Source organism: Protopterus annectens, chromosome 2.part0 (assembly GCF_019279795.1).
Source record: "Protopterus annectens isolate FY-2018-M chromosome 2.part0, PAN1.0, whole genome shotgun sequence".
Classification (NCBI taxonomy): Eukaryota; Metazoa; Chordata; order Ceratodontiformes; family Protopteridae; genus Protopterus; species Protopterus annectens.
Genome location: NC_056728.1, coordinates 1,848,960,924 through 1,848,978,062, shown reverse-complemented (window position 1 = coordinate 1,848,978,062; position 17,139 = coordinate 1,848,960,924).

Genomic DNA, 17,139 nt, shown 5'->3' with positions numbered 1-17,139 from the left:
GAATAGAGGTGAAGAAGAGAGTACAGGCAGGATGGAGTGGGTGGAGAAGAGTGTCAGGAGTGATTTGTGACAGATGAGTACCTGTAAGATTGAAAGGGAAGGTCTACAAGAGGGTAGTGAGACCAGCTATGTTATATGGGTTGGAGACAGTGGCATTGACAAAAAGGCAAGAGTCAGAGCTTGACGTGGCAGAGTAGAAGATGTTAAGATTTGCACTGGGTGTGACGAGGGTGGACAGGATTAGGAATAAGTATATTAGAGGGTCAGCCCAGGTTGGAAGGTTTGGAGACAAAGCCAGAGAGGCAAGATTACGTTGGTTTGGCCATGTGCTGAGGAGGGATGCTGAGTATATTGGGAAAAAGATGCTAAGGATGAAGCTGCCAGGTAACAGGAAAAGAGGAAGGTCTAAGATAAGGTTTATGGATGTGGTGAGAGAGGACATGCAGGTGGTTGGTATGACAGAGCAAGATGCAGAGGACAGGAAGAAATGGAAACAGTTGATCTGCTGTGGCAACCCCTAACGGGAGCAGCCGAAAGAAGAAGAAGAAACATTGATAATGAGATATAAGAGAATGTTCTATATTTTAAGGTTTTTGCCAAAATTAGAAACTATTGTCATTCTAAACTGTTGATATATTCACTTCTTGTACATACTGTAGGTATTCCAGAATACCTAATATTGCTGCTTTGTTATTTTTGTTTTCCTACTTTTTCTGCTTTTGCTAAGTAGAAAATAAATGGTATTGTTAATATTTGATGTTATGAATGTATCACTATGCATTTTTATCATTTCACTTGCCATATTGTTTTCTTGCTGAATTCAGTATTCAACTATGGAAAAAAGGCATACTAGTGTAACAGGTATTCAGATCAAGTGAGGGATAATCCAGATTGGTTGTTGTTCTCCAGTACTGTTGTGTCTTACTCTCAGTTCATTATGTTCTTTATTTAAATTAGCTTGAACACAAGAAAATAAAACTATCAGTTGATGTCCTTTGAAAAGATCATTGAAGAATATATTGATTATCTGTCAAGCAGTGATTAAACATTTTTCAGATGACCTGTCAGATCTGCAATGGCAGCATTTATAACAGGCAAACTTCAACATCATGCAAAAAAATCCCTAGGGAATGTCATATAAGAGAATGGGGGCAATAGGACATATGTAAATGTCAGGGAACAAAAGAAGGATCACCAATACAGCATGAATAAATGAAAACAAAGTGCAATGAATGACACTTCAAAAGACTACATGTCCATGGCAGGATCAATTTGAAATATGTGAATACTGTCTGGAAATCCTAGATATAAAAAGCATGCCAACATTTTAGTTATGGTTTACATCAGTTTACTAAAAGGATGAATGGAATGAGGGATAATTCTGCAAAGAAAGTGTAAAATATTATAATATGCGTTCAGCATATGAAAGCTTTGGATGTGACTGACCCTATGGAACTCTCCAAGGAATACAGAGTATTAGTAAATAGGTAAGGCTGAAAAATAAAAAAAAACACCCTCAACTCAAAAGGTTACAAACTAAATAGAAGGTAAAATTGAACTGTTATCTATGGCAACAATTCATTAAAATAACTAAGATTACTCTAAGATTAGTTAAGATTTGTACATAGCAGCAAGACACTCTGACTAGTCTTTTATTCAGAGACCACAGCAAGCTTTCTAATTGCTCTGAATATGAAAGCATGTATGTATGTGTGTAGTCAATCAACTTATAGTTTGCTCAAACAAAATTATTCATAACCTTCTGTGGTCTATACTGCAGCTTTCATTAAGAATATGGGCACTGACATTCTCATTAAAGTCTACAAACTACAGTCCTTTATTCCTTCCTAATAACCTTCCATCACCCAAATAACCTCAAAACAAGCTGAACCATAATGACCAGAGTTTCCTTATCTTAGGCTCAAAACAGTTGTGCTCATTCTCACCATATATCAGTAATTTACATCTACACTGAATTTTGCTCCAATTTCCAACAAGGCATTTCAGAACATGCCTAGAGTCAATGCTTTTAACCAGATTATCTAAACTGCATAAAATCCCCTCAAAATTATATCACTATGGGGACAATACCTGACTAACTATTGGCTAATACTTATGATCTAAGAATTGGGCATCACTTATATTCTTTTTGGTATCAAAAATATTATTTTAACTAAAACTGGACTTCAAATCATGACACTAAGTATTGTATTTTTAAACAAAAACTACAGGTGGAAAAACTACAGGTGTATTTAGAGTTGTATGAACCATTTATATTTTGTACCACTCATTTAGTGAAATGTTTTCTTTGTAAATATTTCAATTTCAAAATTGTTTTCCTATATCTGAACAAGTCATTTGTTCTGTACTTTATATTTTACTCTAAAATATTTGTATCTGAAGAAGTTAATTTTACTGTTGTTTATATTCATAAAGGTTGCATGTCCTTTTTTTTTCTTTGCACATAGAAGATAACTGAAATCAGTTATTTAAGATTAGTGCAATATCCTAACAATTTTATATATATATATTTATTTATTTATTTATTTTTATTGTTTGTTTAGTTTTTGATGACCAGATTACTGAGATGATCAAGCAGCCCTTTTCAGCCACAACCAACATTCCAAACGAGATAGACTTAAGAAACCTTTTAAGCATGTGCAGGAAATCAGCATAATTCATAATTTACAATGAATGCAGAGAGCAATTCATCAGACAAAGTTAGAATAATTACACCAAAGTAAAGGTAAAATCAACTAGTAGATGCTAGAATAATATTAATTTTTGTATGGCTACATTATAAAGTCAAGCATGGGATTTAGCTATTTACAATTTAATATGGAAGTTTTTCATTCTAACAGATTGTAGCTATTTATGATTTTAAAGTATACTTGCAATTGTTGATCCTATAAGTAGCAATTTCAATATCAACAAATTAACCAGTATCTCTGAAGCAAAAACACCTATCCTCATTAAACATATGTTCATTTTGTGCTCTTTAAAAGCCCTTCAATGTTTGTTTCATTTTTAGAGAGGTAGGAATGCAATTCCATACAGTTGGTGCATGTTTTATAAAATCAGATAAAATGCAGTACTAATTACTCTCTAATCCTGTTCAAAGATTCATGGTATCTTCATTCATTAATCCATGCATACTTAAATGACCTACATAATACAGTTCAGGATCATGCCTATCTTCATCACAAGGGAGAGAAAGTAATCCCAGAAGCCATGCCAGACAACCACAGGATATAAGTATACTCACTCACTTACAGCAAGCATGCTTTTGTGCAGTTTGGAGGATCACTAATTAACACGTGGTGCATCTTTGGGACAAGGGAGAAAATAAAAATACCCAGCAAAAATCTACACAAACACAAACAGAATATGCAGACTACACAAGAAGATGGCCAAGAACCCAACTAGAGAACCGAGTGTTATGAGTTAACAGTACTAATCTCTTCCAATGCAGATATATGTCACTGCATTGCCTATTCCTACTTATGTCATTATTATATGCAAGGGATTAGAAATATAGCTGTAATTAACAGAGAAATCATAATCAATCTTTGTTGATGGTAAATTGAAAAGGAAAGAGAGTGTGGCCATCCTGGATCATAGGAGCATAAGATCATAGGAGGTTACTAGGCTAATGGCCCTGGGGCCCTTACAAGCCTATCCAAGAGTTTATCTGCAAAAACGAAACCTCAGTCAGCACCTGTCGCCCCTGTCAATGAGGGACACAGGTGGAACCCCGGGACAAATTTGTAGTTTCCCATCCACTCATCAGGGTTGCACTTGAAGAGGGTCAGTGAGGTACTCTGTTTGATGTGTATGGGAAGTCTATTCCAGAAATTGGGTAGCCTCTGGAAGACAAACCTGTCTCTCCAGCAGGTTATTTTGATGTTGCATATTAGAATCTGGCATTTTGAGCGGGTAATGTGCGAGGAGTCTTATGGATATGGAGCATCTCTAGTAGGGCAGGGTCTGAGATTGCCTTGCAGGTGAGACACAGATCACCTCTGAGCAACCTGTATGATACCGAGTAGAGTGATAGTGACTTGAGCCTGTCCGCAACTACGCATAGGACAGGTGTTGGAGGCCATGGATTCTCTTTGTGAGGCATTTGATTTCATAAAACATGATGTGTTTACAAGGAACATTTAAGAAAGAATATTATGAAAATATTAGCTTTTTTCCTTGTGTGTCTACAAGAGCTTAATGGAAACTTAATGGGTTCTGATAGTGGAAAAGGAAGAGTTACCACTGGGGAAAATTTCTGCATTGTTCCAGATGTCTATCCTTCTGGACAGCTACTCCATTTCACCATGGAGATGGCAAACTGTTTTCCTTCCTTGTTGGAAGAGCTGAGGTAAAGAAGGTTGGTCCAAGCAGTGGCAAAAGACTTGGGGAAGAAATCAGCAATGCTACAAATCTACCATGGAAAGCCTTAACACTTCGGCTATTTCTGGGAAGCACTATCCACTCACATGCTGTTTTGTGAGACAGAAAAATAACAAAATGAGTATGGATTCCAAGAACCTCCACTCTGAACTATGGAAATTCTACTCCACCATCCAAGCAGCAGGCATCCCCAAATGCAGGAAACATAAAAATTTAAAAACAGGAAGCTGCACTGGACAAAAGAGCACCCCCTGTGACAGTCTTAGCTCATTACACCCTAGTGATGCCTCCAGGCATTTCTGCATTTACATCCTACTGACACCACTAGGTGTCAAATATTACTTGTTCATATTTGCATTAATAATTCCAAATAAAAACATGATAGACACAAAGTACTAGAAGATTTCATCTTAAAGCTTACATGATGGCAAACACAACCATGTCGGTACTTGACCTCAGTCTAGTGCAACTAAATAGATACTGAGCATTATTTGTATACTATGCATTTATTTTGTACTAATTTTCATTTTTATCTATATATCTCAAAAATCAAGTGGCACAGAGAACTGCTTAGCCTCATATGAAAGCTCACAGCTGTATAAATAAAATGGTGTAAGCAGTATATGCGTTGCTTGAATGGTTGATGAAATATTGTAAGCTGTCAATACAACATTACAAAAAGTGATATTTACTATGTTTACTGCATATTATAAAATCCAATTTAAGACCTAGAATCAAAGAAAAGCAACCACTGTAAAAGATTACGTTGTGCTGAATAGTTTGCCATTTGCAGTTTTCAAGTAACTCTTGCAGAAATATGGATATCTGCTTAAAATGCGAGGCAATAACTTCATTTTTCTAAAAGGCTCAGCCACACCTATTGGAAGTTAGAATACAAACTCAAAAGAAATCCACTGGAGGGAATGAATTAAGATAAAGAGATGTTCGAAACATGAAAATACTCCTGTCAGAGTATTTCAGCTCAGTGGGTCCACCCGGAAATGTTCAAATAATGGCAGTTAAATGCTTCCATCTTTATTTCATCTGTTATATTTTGTACCTAAAGATGTATAACTCACTCTGAGATATACACTGGTCAAAAAGACACAGACTCAGTTGTATTGTCTATGTAAGAAGGTGTATATACTCTAATTCCTGTTGTTAGCATCATTTTTATGTTGTTGTCATTTAACTCTTCATAGATGTCTTTGCTTTGCAAGGCACTGGAATCACTTATGAAAGACTTATTGCTCACACCTTCATTATAATTAAATTGATGAAATGTCATACCTCCCAACCTACAAGAAATCTGGGCAAAGCCAAAAATAATGGGGAAACAACAACCCAAACTAGGGACAGATTTGAAATATTGTTTGTATAAACTTATAAAGTTGCTAGACTAACAGTTTTTATGTTAGCATACATTTTCTTTTGGATATGAAGTCTGATTGATACTCAAATGTGTGTCATTATTAAGTGACTTAAATTCTCCGTGATTTGCCAGAAAACAACAAATTTTATGAGGAACACACCAGAAATATGAGGCAAAGGGTTAACATACTTGTGATTCATAGCTCTACCCCTTAACCACTGTGACGGGTAAATGACTACTTTATATCAGGTAAGGGAAAATTTACAGTGAAGTATATTGCTATTAGTGTTAGAGATCTCAACTCACCCGAAATATGCTATGCAGGACTTTGCATAAGTAGGGGATGAACTCGGTTTTAAATCAGAACATAAGAACTACTCACATATCTCCTATGTGTATATGTAACAGCTCAGCCTGCTCTGTAAATCTGAAAATGCACTCACTAGAGGCTCTCTTCACACTGGAAGATGCCGATGTCTGTGCAATCATGAAAACCTGGTTCAGAGATGCAGAGAGCACCCCTGCCTTGCTAGGCTATACCTCATTCCACATTTTCTGACCCTAAAATGAGGTCAGGAAGACTAAGGGTGGTGGAGTCTCTATCTTCATTAAGGGCAGGCACACCTCCAGACTGGTTTACCAACATGATACACTGGAATTACTTCATGTGCCACTGACAGTTGGCAAAACATCAATTCAAGTTATAGCCAGTTATATAATAGACCCCCCCTCTATGTCCCAGGTCACCCACACCTCCTACCTGGACCTACTTGACTCCATCAAGGTACCCCCCAACACCCTGATCTTTGGTGACTTCAACTACCCTGCCATAAACTGGGTGAACTATTCCTGCACTAATGTACTCACCCAACAATTCCTTGAATTCATCAGTTCTAGTGCACTAGATCAGCTGGTCTTATCCCCCACAAGGGGGGATAACATACTGGACTTGGTTCTCACGAACATGGGTGCCACTGCACCACTCCCATAGTTTGTTCTTCCCTGGCGAGATCAGATCATCGGTCTGTCTCTTTCGAAGTTTCTGTCCCATCCTACCCCTCCCCAGCCATAACCAGGCTATAAAACTTCTCAAAAGCTGACTACAACCACCAATGGGAGGGTATCAGCAGCTTCACACCACCACCACCCTCAGATGATGCAGACAACTATGATGAACGGTATGCCAGTGAAATATACAAGCGCCTGTACAACTACATGGACTCAGCCATACCCAACAGAACTAAAACCTGGCCCTCAAGGAAACACAAACCTGTCTGGTGGACATTCTCTATCAACAGGCTTTACAACAAAAGGAAGAAACTATTGTCCAAGGGTAAAAAGGAACAAACTCCAAATCAGAAAAACTGCCACCTCTGCCTCAGCAAGCAAATTAGATCATTAGTGAAAACATCCAAAGCCAAGTATGAGTTGAAACTAGCCTCCAAAACAAAGGGAAATCACAAGTCCTTCTTCAGCTACATTAGGAACCTCCATGACAAAGCCCAAGTTTGTTCTGAACAAGTACTTAATGGTACCTGATCCTGCGGACTTAGCCAACCTGCTGGCTGATAGGTTCAGCACAAACTTCATCCCCTTATCACCCCCCAAAGGCCCAGTCAACATCCCACATCCCTGATACTTGTCTCACACCTCAAATCTCTGTAGATCAAGTGCTAAAGGCCTTATCCAAAGCAAAGAACACAGCTTCCATTGGACCTGATAGTATCCCAGGTTGTATTCTGCAGCATCTCCAGCAAGAACTAGCTTTGCCATTGAGCACCCTATTCAACCACAGCCTAACTACAGGCTTCATTCCAGCAGAGTGGAGAACTGCCATTGTCATCCCTTTGCACAAAGGTGGTGCCACTACTGACCCATGTAACTATCACCCTATCAGCTTGACAAGTCAGATCTGTAATGTCATGGAGTGCATTATTATGGATCTCATAAACAAGGACATAGGCAATCTCCAAGCACTCAACCCCACCCAATTCAGATTTGTCAGGGGCAGATCTTGCCTATTAAACCTAGATGACTTCTTTGAGACTGTCACCAAGGCCCTGGATGAGGGAAAGTCAGTGCATACAGTTTACCTTGACCTGGCCAAGGCTTTACAATCCCTCACTCGGGGATCATCAAAAAACTAACACTACTTGGTGTTAATCCCTATCTAGTCAGATGGGTGGCCAAGTGGCTCACAGATAGGACCCAAAAGGTCAGAATAGGTGCTGCCACCTCCATAACAGACCTGTCACTAGTAGTGTTCCCCAGGGATCTGTCCTGGGACCCCTACTGTTTGGCATATACTTCTCAGAGGTCCAGGCAAAGACAAAGGGCCTCTGGCAGACCAAATTTGTGTATGACTGTAAGTTGGATGCTGTCAATGACTGCCCAATTGATGTTAACATTCTGCAAGAGGGTCTCACAGCTACAAATGACTGATGCCAGAGTCATGGACTTAAGTTAAATGCAAAAAAAGTATTATCATACCATTTAGCAAAAATATGGCCCCTACTGCTTACCACATCAACGACAACCCCCTAAGCACACAACCTGTTGTGAGAGACCTGGGTACTCAGGTTGACAACAATTTTACATTCGACCATCATGTGACAGCGGTGGTCAGAAAAGCCTTTTACTTGGATCATCTCATAAGTAAAGGGATTGCATCCAGAAACAAGGAGGTTATTACCTCTCTGTACTCCTCCCTTATTAGACCTATAATTGAGTATAATACCCCATTTGGTATGTACCTCTCCAAACACCTACAACAACTGGAAAGGCCACAGAAATACCTCACAAAGAAACCCATAGCCTCCAACACCTATCCTATGCGGACAGGCTTAAATCACTATCACTCGACTCGGTATCATACAGATTGCTCAGAGGTGATCTGTATCTCGCCTACAAGGCAATGTCAGACCCTGCCTACTGGAGATGCTCCATATCTGTAAGTCTAACTCCTCATGCATTACACACTTGATAGGCCTAAATCTACTATACATCATCACCAAAACCTGCTGGGGAGACAGGTTTGTCTCCCAGAGGCTGCCCTGTCTCAGTAATAGACTTCCCATACATGTTAAACAGAGTAGCTCACTGACCCTCTTCAAACATAACCTTGATGAGTGGATGGGAAACCATAAATTTGTCCCAGGGGTTCCACCTTTGTCCCTCATTGATTGGGGTGACAGGTGCTGACTGAGGTTTGTTTTTTTGGGATAAACTCTTGGCTAGGCTTGTAAGGGCCACAGGGTCATTAGCCTAGTAGTCTCCTATGATCCTATGCTAAAATAAAGGGCTCGTCTTTTGATCCACTGCAAACATGGATGGTACCTTACTGATCATTTTAGTCACAAAGAAAGGAAGTGGGTTTTGTCCAGAGTTTCCATACCAACACATCACTTTATAAGAGACGTTATATATATCAGCATTTAGCAATTCTCCATATGATCAGCTTCATTATTTAAGACAGTACATGCTATCAATTTAGGCAATTCTCCAATAATTTTAGTGATGGCTTTAATGTAGTCTGAAATTTAATTGTAGACGGAAGTTTACCTTAGTCATACAGAATGTGAAAAGCACAGAAGACTTTACTGCACCCTCTAAATAAACATGTAATAGACAGTTGGAGTTACAAATTCCCACTACTACAAGGATATAAAATATCTACCCCTTCTCTGCCTTTCTCAGTTGGCTGTACAATTAGTTAATATCTTATGGCTTATTCCAGAAACAAATGATTCATTACAGACTGTCCCTTAAAGTCTAAAGGACCATGAAACAGACCTTTGTCCCTTGTCCCTTTTACACATCAACCAAAATAGAAAAAGAATATATAACAGCAAACCACAAATCTGAAGGCCAGGAATCCAAAAAGTTTTTATTATAAAAAACAATAAAAAGATTCAAAAGCTGTCTAGTGCCTTGGCTTCAACAGCCTTTACAGAGTAGAACATTTCAGTAAAAATCCACTCTTTATATACCAATACATTAATTGCATATTAAACAATTAATTAATTAACAAATTAAATTAACACTCTAACTGCATTCCATAGTTAACCCTTTGGGAGACAATGCATCAAACTTCAAAATAAAAACAGATTATTTCTGAAGCAGTTTATTTTCTATATTAACTTCATCAAATGGCTCAGTATATATTTGTTCTAAGACTATTATTTGGAGTCCCTCAACACTACTGTTGTGATGGACCATAAAATGCATAGCCAATGGGCCTTTCCCTTTCATCCTGCACTAAGCCTTGTCAATGATGGAAGTAGACTGACTTATTCCGAAAGATGATCAGATATATAATTTTTCAAATTAGAATTATTGAGAACTTTATTTCCACTAACTCACCTGGTTACTTGTTCATCTTTACCTGGTGAAACAGCTTGTTCCAGATCAAAGATTGCTTTTCAGGAGCCACAGATAGACTGCTATCAAAAAAAGATCAATGTCAAAGGAAACTGGAAAATGTTGTACACAAAGCACACCATTTCTTCAAAATATCCCATACATGTTTTCTTTCATGTGAATAAAAGCATTACCCAGAATCCTGTGTTATGTATTGCTTATGTTTTGTATTGCTCCCTACCTATTTTACTCCCACCTTTGTAATGTGTCTGTTAATTACTTATGGTTGCTAAGCTGTTTCTTGTTGTTGTGTGCTACCATAGATCTGTATAGTATCGAGTGTGATTTAATGAGCTGAAATACTCTGATAGGAATATGAATATAGAGTTGTGACAATGAACTAATATAACCTCGGGCATTGCTAAACATTAAACACCAATCCATTTTATGGATCATATAATGTCAAAAGTCTAATCATCAAAGGTCAAATCCTGCATAGCACTGTCCACAATACTAAATGATAAACTCAACTAAATTAAATGAGTTGTTCTTGCTTTACATGGAAATTGTAATATTAGCTGATCAGTGCTGCAGAAGTGTGAATCTTGACTGGCAGCATTCACAGATTCACTGATGACAAGATAAACATTTTCGTGTATGACTGTGTCCTTTGAGGACAATTGTAAGGCTATCATGACAGTTAGAAAGTCGGGTCTACCACTTCCATAATTAGTCCCTCACTGGGTCTACTTCCTGCACTTTCTCTCTGAGTTGTACCTTACACAGTCAGTATATAATGCGATGTAATCAGGACTACGTGAATTCTTTGAAACCAAGTTCAGCAAGTGCCAACTCGATCAACACAGTTCATTGATATGCACTGCTGCACACTACATCAAAAGTAGTGACATTATAAATATACACTTTGTTGATTATAATTGCCTAAAGATAGCAACAAATAAAAATACATAATAAACTTGCAGTGTGACAAGCCCTCCTGCACATCCATGCAGATGCTCCATATCCACACCCATTATTTAATTATAACAACTCCAAAGTGGTACAACCTCAAGAAAGAGACAATATACTAACATACACTTTTCCTGAAGCTGTGTGACACTTGGAGTTGGTATATTTAAATAATTAAGTAAAGGGTAATTGGGCAAAGACCTCCACAAAGGGGAGTGAAAAAATATACTGAATCTAAAATGAGAGATCACTGAAGCAGACAAGTAGGTAGACACATATGTTATGCTTTCAGATTAAAAGAAAGAACTCGCACATTCAGATTAACGGGTTGTTCTGCATTACTAAAACTCCAGGGATATGGATTCCAGGCTACAATCAGCAAAGTAATACAGCTGTTAGGTCCACTGGAAACAAACAACTAAAATGAAAAATAGAAATAAAGCAGCCTGCCTTTAAGCAGTAAATTATTCCCTGTGTCAGCTTGTTCAGATTAAACAGCTATAGGTGTAATGTAACAAAATGTTTAGTCGAGTACCACACTGCTCTCACTTAATTCCATAACTCACATTGCTACTTTACTGGTTTAATTAAAACTGCACTTTTGTTTATTTCAGCTTTTGTAGTCTTAGTCTTACATTCCAATTGTAATATATTTTCATAGCAATATGTGTTACCGACAAAAAATATTCTTGGAAATAACTACCCAAGAAAGGAGTTCACAATCAGAGAGCAATAATAGTAGAACGTGATCAGTAAAAGGGTAAGTGGGCTGTTACCTTGGAAGGACTAAATGGGTCAACAGGCAGCTGAAGAAGTGGATTAATGGTGGCCATGTTGGTTAAGGAACCAAAAAAAGGAAAAGTAGAAAAAGTCCTGATGTTAGTCATATCAGGTATGCATAGCTAGCAGTAATACTGAGGTATACAGAAGAATACATTTCCAGTTAAACAAGTGCCTGGTTATCTAATTCTGTAGACAGTCAGTAAAACTCTGAAAAAAGTACTGCAGACTTTAACTCTGCAAGGATATGACAGAGTGTACAAAGGGCACCAATGTCACAAAAAGACAAATATAACATGGACAACCTTTGAACTAAAATATTTTAAAAAGGAAGCAAAGGAACACTATAAAAATGTCTAAATATGTTGATGAAATCAGTGCAAATTAATGAATATTTCCAAAAAAAGTATGAGACTGCAACAGTGTAACAAAGCAGTGTCTGTGATCAGTCTCAGGAGAAAACATGAGAATTGTTTTTCTTTCAAGGGATGATTGCTACAGTCTTCCTCTACAGATAGCAGACAGACCAAATATTCTCTGTCAGCCCTTAATATCTCTACTCCTAACCAGCTAGACAGAAACACTGATGATACGATACATTTATCTGTAACACCTCTAGAGTAACACCGCATGAAGTCAGTGATGAAACAGCTAAGACAAGTGTTGTTGCAGTTACGAGACCTGTCTTTTTGACATTTGAAAGAAAAAGGACAAAAGGTGACACAAGAAGTCATTTTCCATAGGTTCATAGGTTGGTACTAGGCTATTGGCCCTAGGGCCTCTACAAGCCTAGCCATAACAATTCCCTGACTATTTCTTCCCACAGTATTTACTTCCCCATATAAAAGATGATAGGTTACTGCTTACAGCTTTAGAAATATCAGGGTCCAGTATGTGAAGGAAATACCAGAATGTATGACACAGACTTGACACTATATTTACTACTAGTGATAAACAATAGGCATTGCTCATATTAAATCTACCAGTATGAAAATGAACAGATTAAGTGGACCAATGGTATATTTTTACAAACGCGTGTGTGTGTGTGTGTGTGTGTGTGTGTGTGTGTGTGTGTGTGTGTGTGTGTGTGTGTGTGTATATACCCATATATATATATATATATATACATATATATATGTGGTTACATTAACACTAGCCGAAAGACACTATTGCCAAATGACAAAATATCAAGCATGTTTGATAGAATGCTCATAAACAAACAAAAAACACTTTCTATCATTATTTTGCAGGTCTCACTGCATCCCACATGTGCAATGTTCCACCCCCACCTACTTATACATACCAACTCCAAGGTCTTACAATACTGGGGAAAAGAGAAAAGCCGGAAAACACAATGTCACAAATTCTTGCACTAAGTAAATATTGGATGACTGAATTGCCAAAAGAGTAACCTCACCTGATTCTCAGGTCAATCAAAAAAATAGTCAACAAAAAGAACTGAAACCTTATATATATATATATATATATATATATATATATATATATATATATATATATGTGTGTGTGTGTGTGTGTGTGTGTGTGTGTGTGTGTGTGTGTGTGTGTGCACATTTACATATATTTTAATTTTTGCATATATATGTGTGTGTGTGTGTGTGTGTGTGTGTGTGTGTGTGTGTGTGTGTGTGTGTGTGTGTGTGTGTGTGTGTGTGCGTGCACCTATGTATATTGCACTAAAAGGTATATGTCATTCAAATAGTATACTTTTGCCCTGAAGTTACCTATAATGTTCTACACATACTGCAGGAAAAGTAAAGCCACTCAACAAAATTCATATTGTTTAACCCTACAGCTCAATATGGTGGTGATGTCATCTATTTGGACACACTGACATGTGATATCTTAGTGGGTTCACCACAAGTGCTTTAGTCCCAAGTGCTGAAAACTTACTGTCTTAAAGCCAGGAACTTGAACATCATGTAGGTCATGTAGGCTGCTAGTCACACTCAAACTCAAATGTGAATTTGGGCAAGCAGCTGATGCACATTACCTGAACACGTTATTAAATAAGGTAAGAGCAGCAGCCAGGGAGAGATTGGGAGGGGGGATTCCAGGGTTAGGGAGTGGGAAGGGAGTGTTAAGTTTAGGGAGCAGGATGGGAGTTTTAGGGTTAGGAAATGATCAGGGAATTTAGGTCAAGGGAGTGGGGTTACAGTTGATTTAGGGAGCAACTGGGGACTTTGGCATTATTGAGGGGAAGTGAATTTTTGGAATAAGGGAATGAGCACTCGGGCTGGGAACTGGGTGGGGGGTTTAGGGTTAGAGTTGGATTCCTGTAGGGCTATGCAGTTTTATAGGGTCAGGCTTTTAGAGGGCTACATAGAAACAAGAGGTCAGGCTAGGAGGGGCTTGAGTACTTGCTTTTTCAAGCAAGTGGAAGAAAGCAAGTGTGTTGTGAGCCACTAACATGCGAACACCTGTAGTAGTCCCTGTTAAAGAGGCTCACGCCTTGTTCTTTTATAACAACAGCCACTGTACAATTCTCCCACCTGACCTCTATGACCTTGTCTATGACTGTGGAATGAAAAAGTGCAGCATTTACACAATGCAATAATAGTAAAACAATCTGTAATGCACTCTATAGGACAACTGTGTAGCCTAATGCATTCACCATGCTTTATGGATGTAGGTAAAATATTCCTTTTCAGTACCCTTTATTAATTCAAACAACTAATAAAGAGACTCATTTATTTCAGTATGATGACCGCTTTTACTGTGTTCAGCACAGTTTATGTCTCCACCCCCCACAAACACTCTTAAAAAATACCAACAAATGTACTTAACAGAGTGTGACTTTTGCAATCTGACAATTTATGAAACTAAAAACAACATAAACAAATTATAAAATTTCATTTTTACTTCAAGAATTAACTATAACTAATACATACTGTGCTACAATGTGAAAAACCAGGTAGAAATGAACAGAACAGAATACTTTAAAGCTGTCTTCATTAACAATATGTTTCTTTATTTAACTTTTAAAAGCATTGTTGTCATTTCATATTGTCAATAGTTGGTGCATATGTACACTTACCAGTTGCTGGCAAAGTACAAAGTACAAAGCAAACACAATTCAGAATATGTCACACACATACACACTGATGTAACTTGAATTGGATATAATAGCATGCACTCAGGCACACACACACACACACACACACACACACACACACACACACACATAAATGATAACCATAATGGATGTAATACAAATGAATTTATTTAATTTAACCACAAATGCAGTCATTAAATGATAAGCACATGACTGACTACTGTTTCTAGCATTAAAATGACAGAGGCTCCAAAATAAGCTAATAACAAAAATTGTAACCAGTATTAAAAAAATAATACCACTATTCGTTTCGGAAAGTAACTAGCTTTGGCAGATCTGTCACCTCTAACAAAGAACTGCATTCCTGAATTTTACTTTTCTTTCATGTCTTGATGTGGAGATCCCCAAATTTGCAGTAGTTCATGTTCTACTACAATCCCACTTCCTCCAGAAAGAACAAAAACGCATATGCTGGACTACCCTCTGTATATTTTGAAGGAAGGCATTAATGGTGCAATCCTTCACCCGTGTTAAAACAATATGGGCAAAATAGTCACCCATGAGAATTGACCAATCTGCCTTGGAAAATATTTCCTAACATTTCTCTGTCTCCTATTGTATACATCTCTCTGTCCGTATGTATGTATGTGTTTATGTATGTATATATATATATATATATATATATATATATATATATATATATATATGAGAGCGAGATATGACTCCCTCTGTCCTCATTAGCCTACTGTCTGACCTTGAGCAATTCATTTAACCAGATAATGCTTGGGGGGTAACTGAAAATGAGGGCTAAGCTGCTCAGTAGTCCTCTGGACTGCAAGCCTACTAAAAGCCTATACGCGCGCGCGCACACGCACACACACCTCTTTATTTACTTGAATATTTTAAATGATGTTAATGTAATTTTAGTTTTTAACACGTTCCTAGCAACCAATGTTTCTCTAAAACATACCTGATGAGTTTACTGCTACTGTAGTCCTATGGCACACGTTTCCCTTTTTCATTTTCTTGTCTTCATTCGGAATTTCCACATCCGCACTTATTACTCCATAGTCTGTTTATGAATCCTTCACTGTGACACGCACAAGTCGGATCGTTAAATGTCTGCTGATCTGCAGATTTAAGTACAGTTAGTAGGCAGTATTCTCTTTTTGTCACCTTTATGGGTCACCTAGTGAAGAAGAAAAGAAGAAAAATAAACCACTCAACAGGACCAAAACCAAAGGCGACGGACCTGGTGCTTTATAAGCGCACCTGTTAGTACTGGTGGACGAACTTTTAAGGTGGACTAGTAGTGGGCCCTCACTGCGATGTTAACACACGTGCGTGTTTGCGCGTGTGTGTGTGTGTGTGTGTGTGTGTGTGTGTGTATATATATATATATATATATATATATGTATTATATATAGGGTTACCACCTATTCCTTTGCGAGGGGCAGTCCCACACTTTGGGCAGTTGTGTCCAACGAAAAAACTTAAAAAATACCAAATGTCTCGAGATTTTAAGACAAAATATATTTCTTAAGTTTTCTTTAATAGTTGCATAATACAGTTATTTTGTATCTGGAACACATACATATTATATAGAATAGCATAAGTAACTCAAATGCTGTAAAAAATAAGCTTTTATTTTGACAAATTAAGCAAGTGAAGTCCTTTGCATTGGTCGTGAGTATGTTTTGTCCTGCAAAATCTCACATATCTACAAAAAAATGTCCCAAGTTGGGCATTTGAAAAGGTGGAAACCCTAAACAGTCAGGGATAATTAGGGACACTTAAAATATTGTTACTATTAACTCGACTGTCTTGATACATTCACAGAATAAAATGATGCGAACTAATACACATTATTTAAAGTAAAAGAAGTTTATAACTCTAATGGCTGTCGTTATTTATAAAGTGTAATTCACCACCTTCTCTTCAAAAATCAACAGTTTTAGGAGGGATTGAAAGGGGCAGAGATAAAATCTGTGTCAAAATCAGGGACGACTCTGAAAATCAGGAAGAGTTGAGAGCTATGCTGTCCAGATTTTTTATTCTCATTTTTGGTCTGCTCATCATAAAATTTGTAGTTTTCTGATAAACGACTTAGTATCAAAGTCACTTGATAATGACAGATATTGAGTTTCAGACTTGGTATCCTTCCGAAAGTTCATGCTTATTC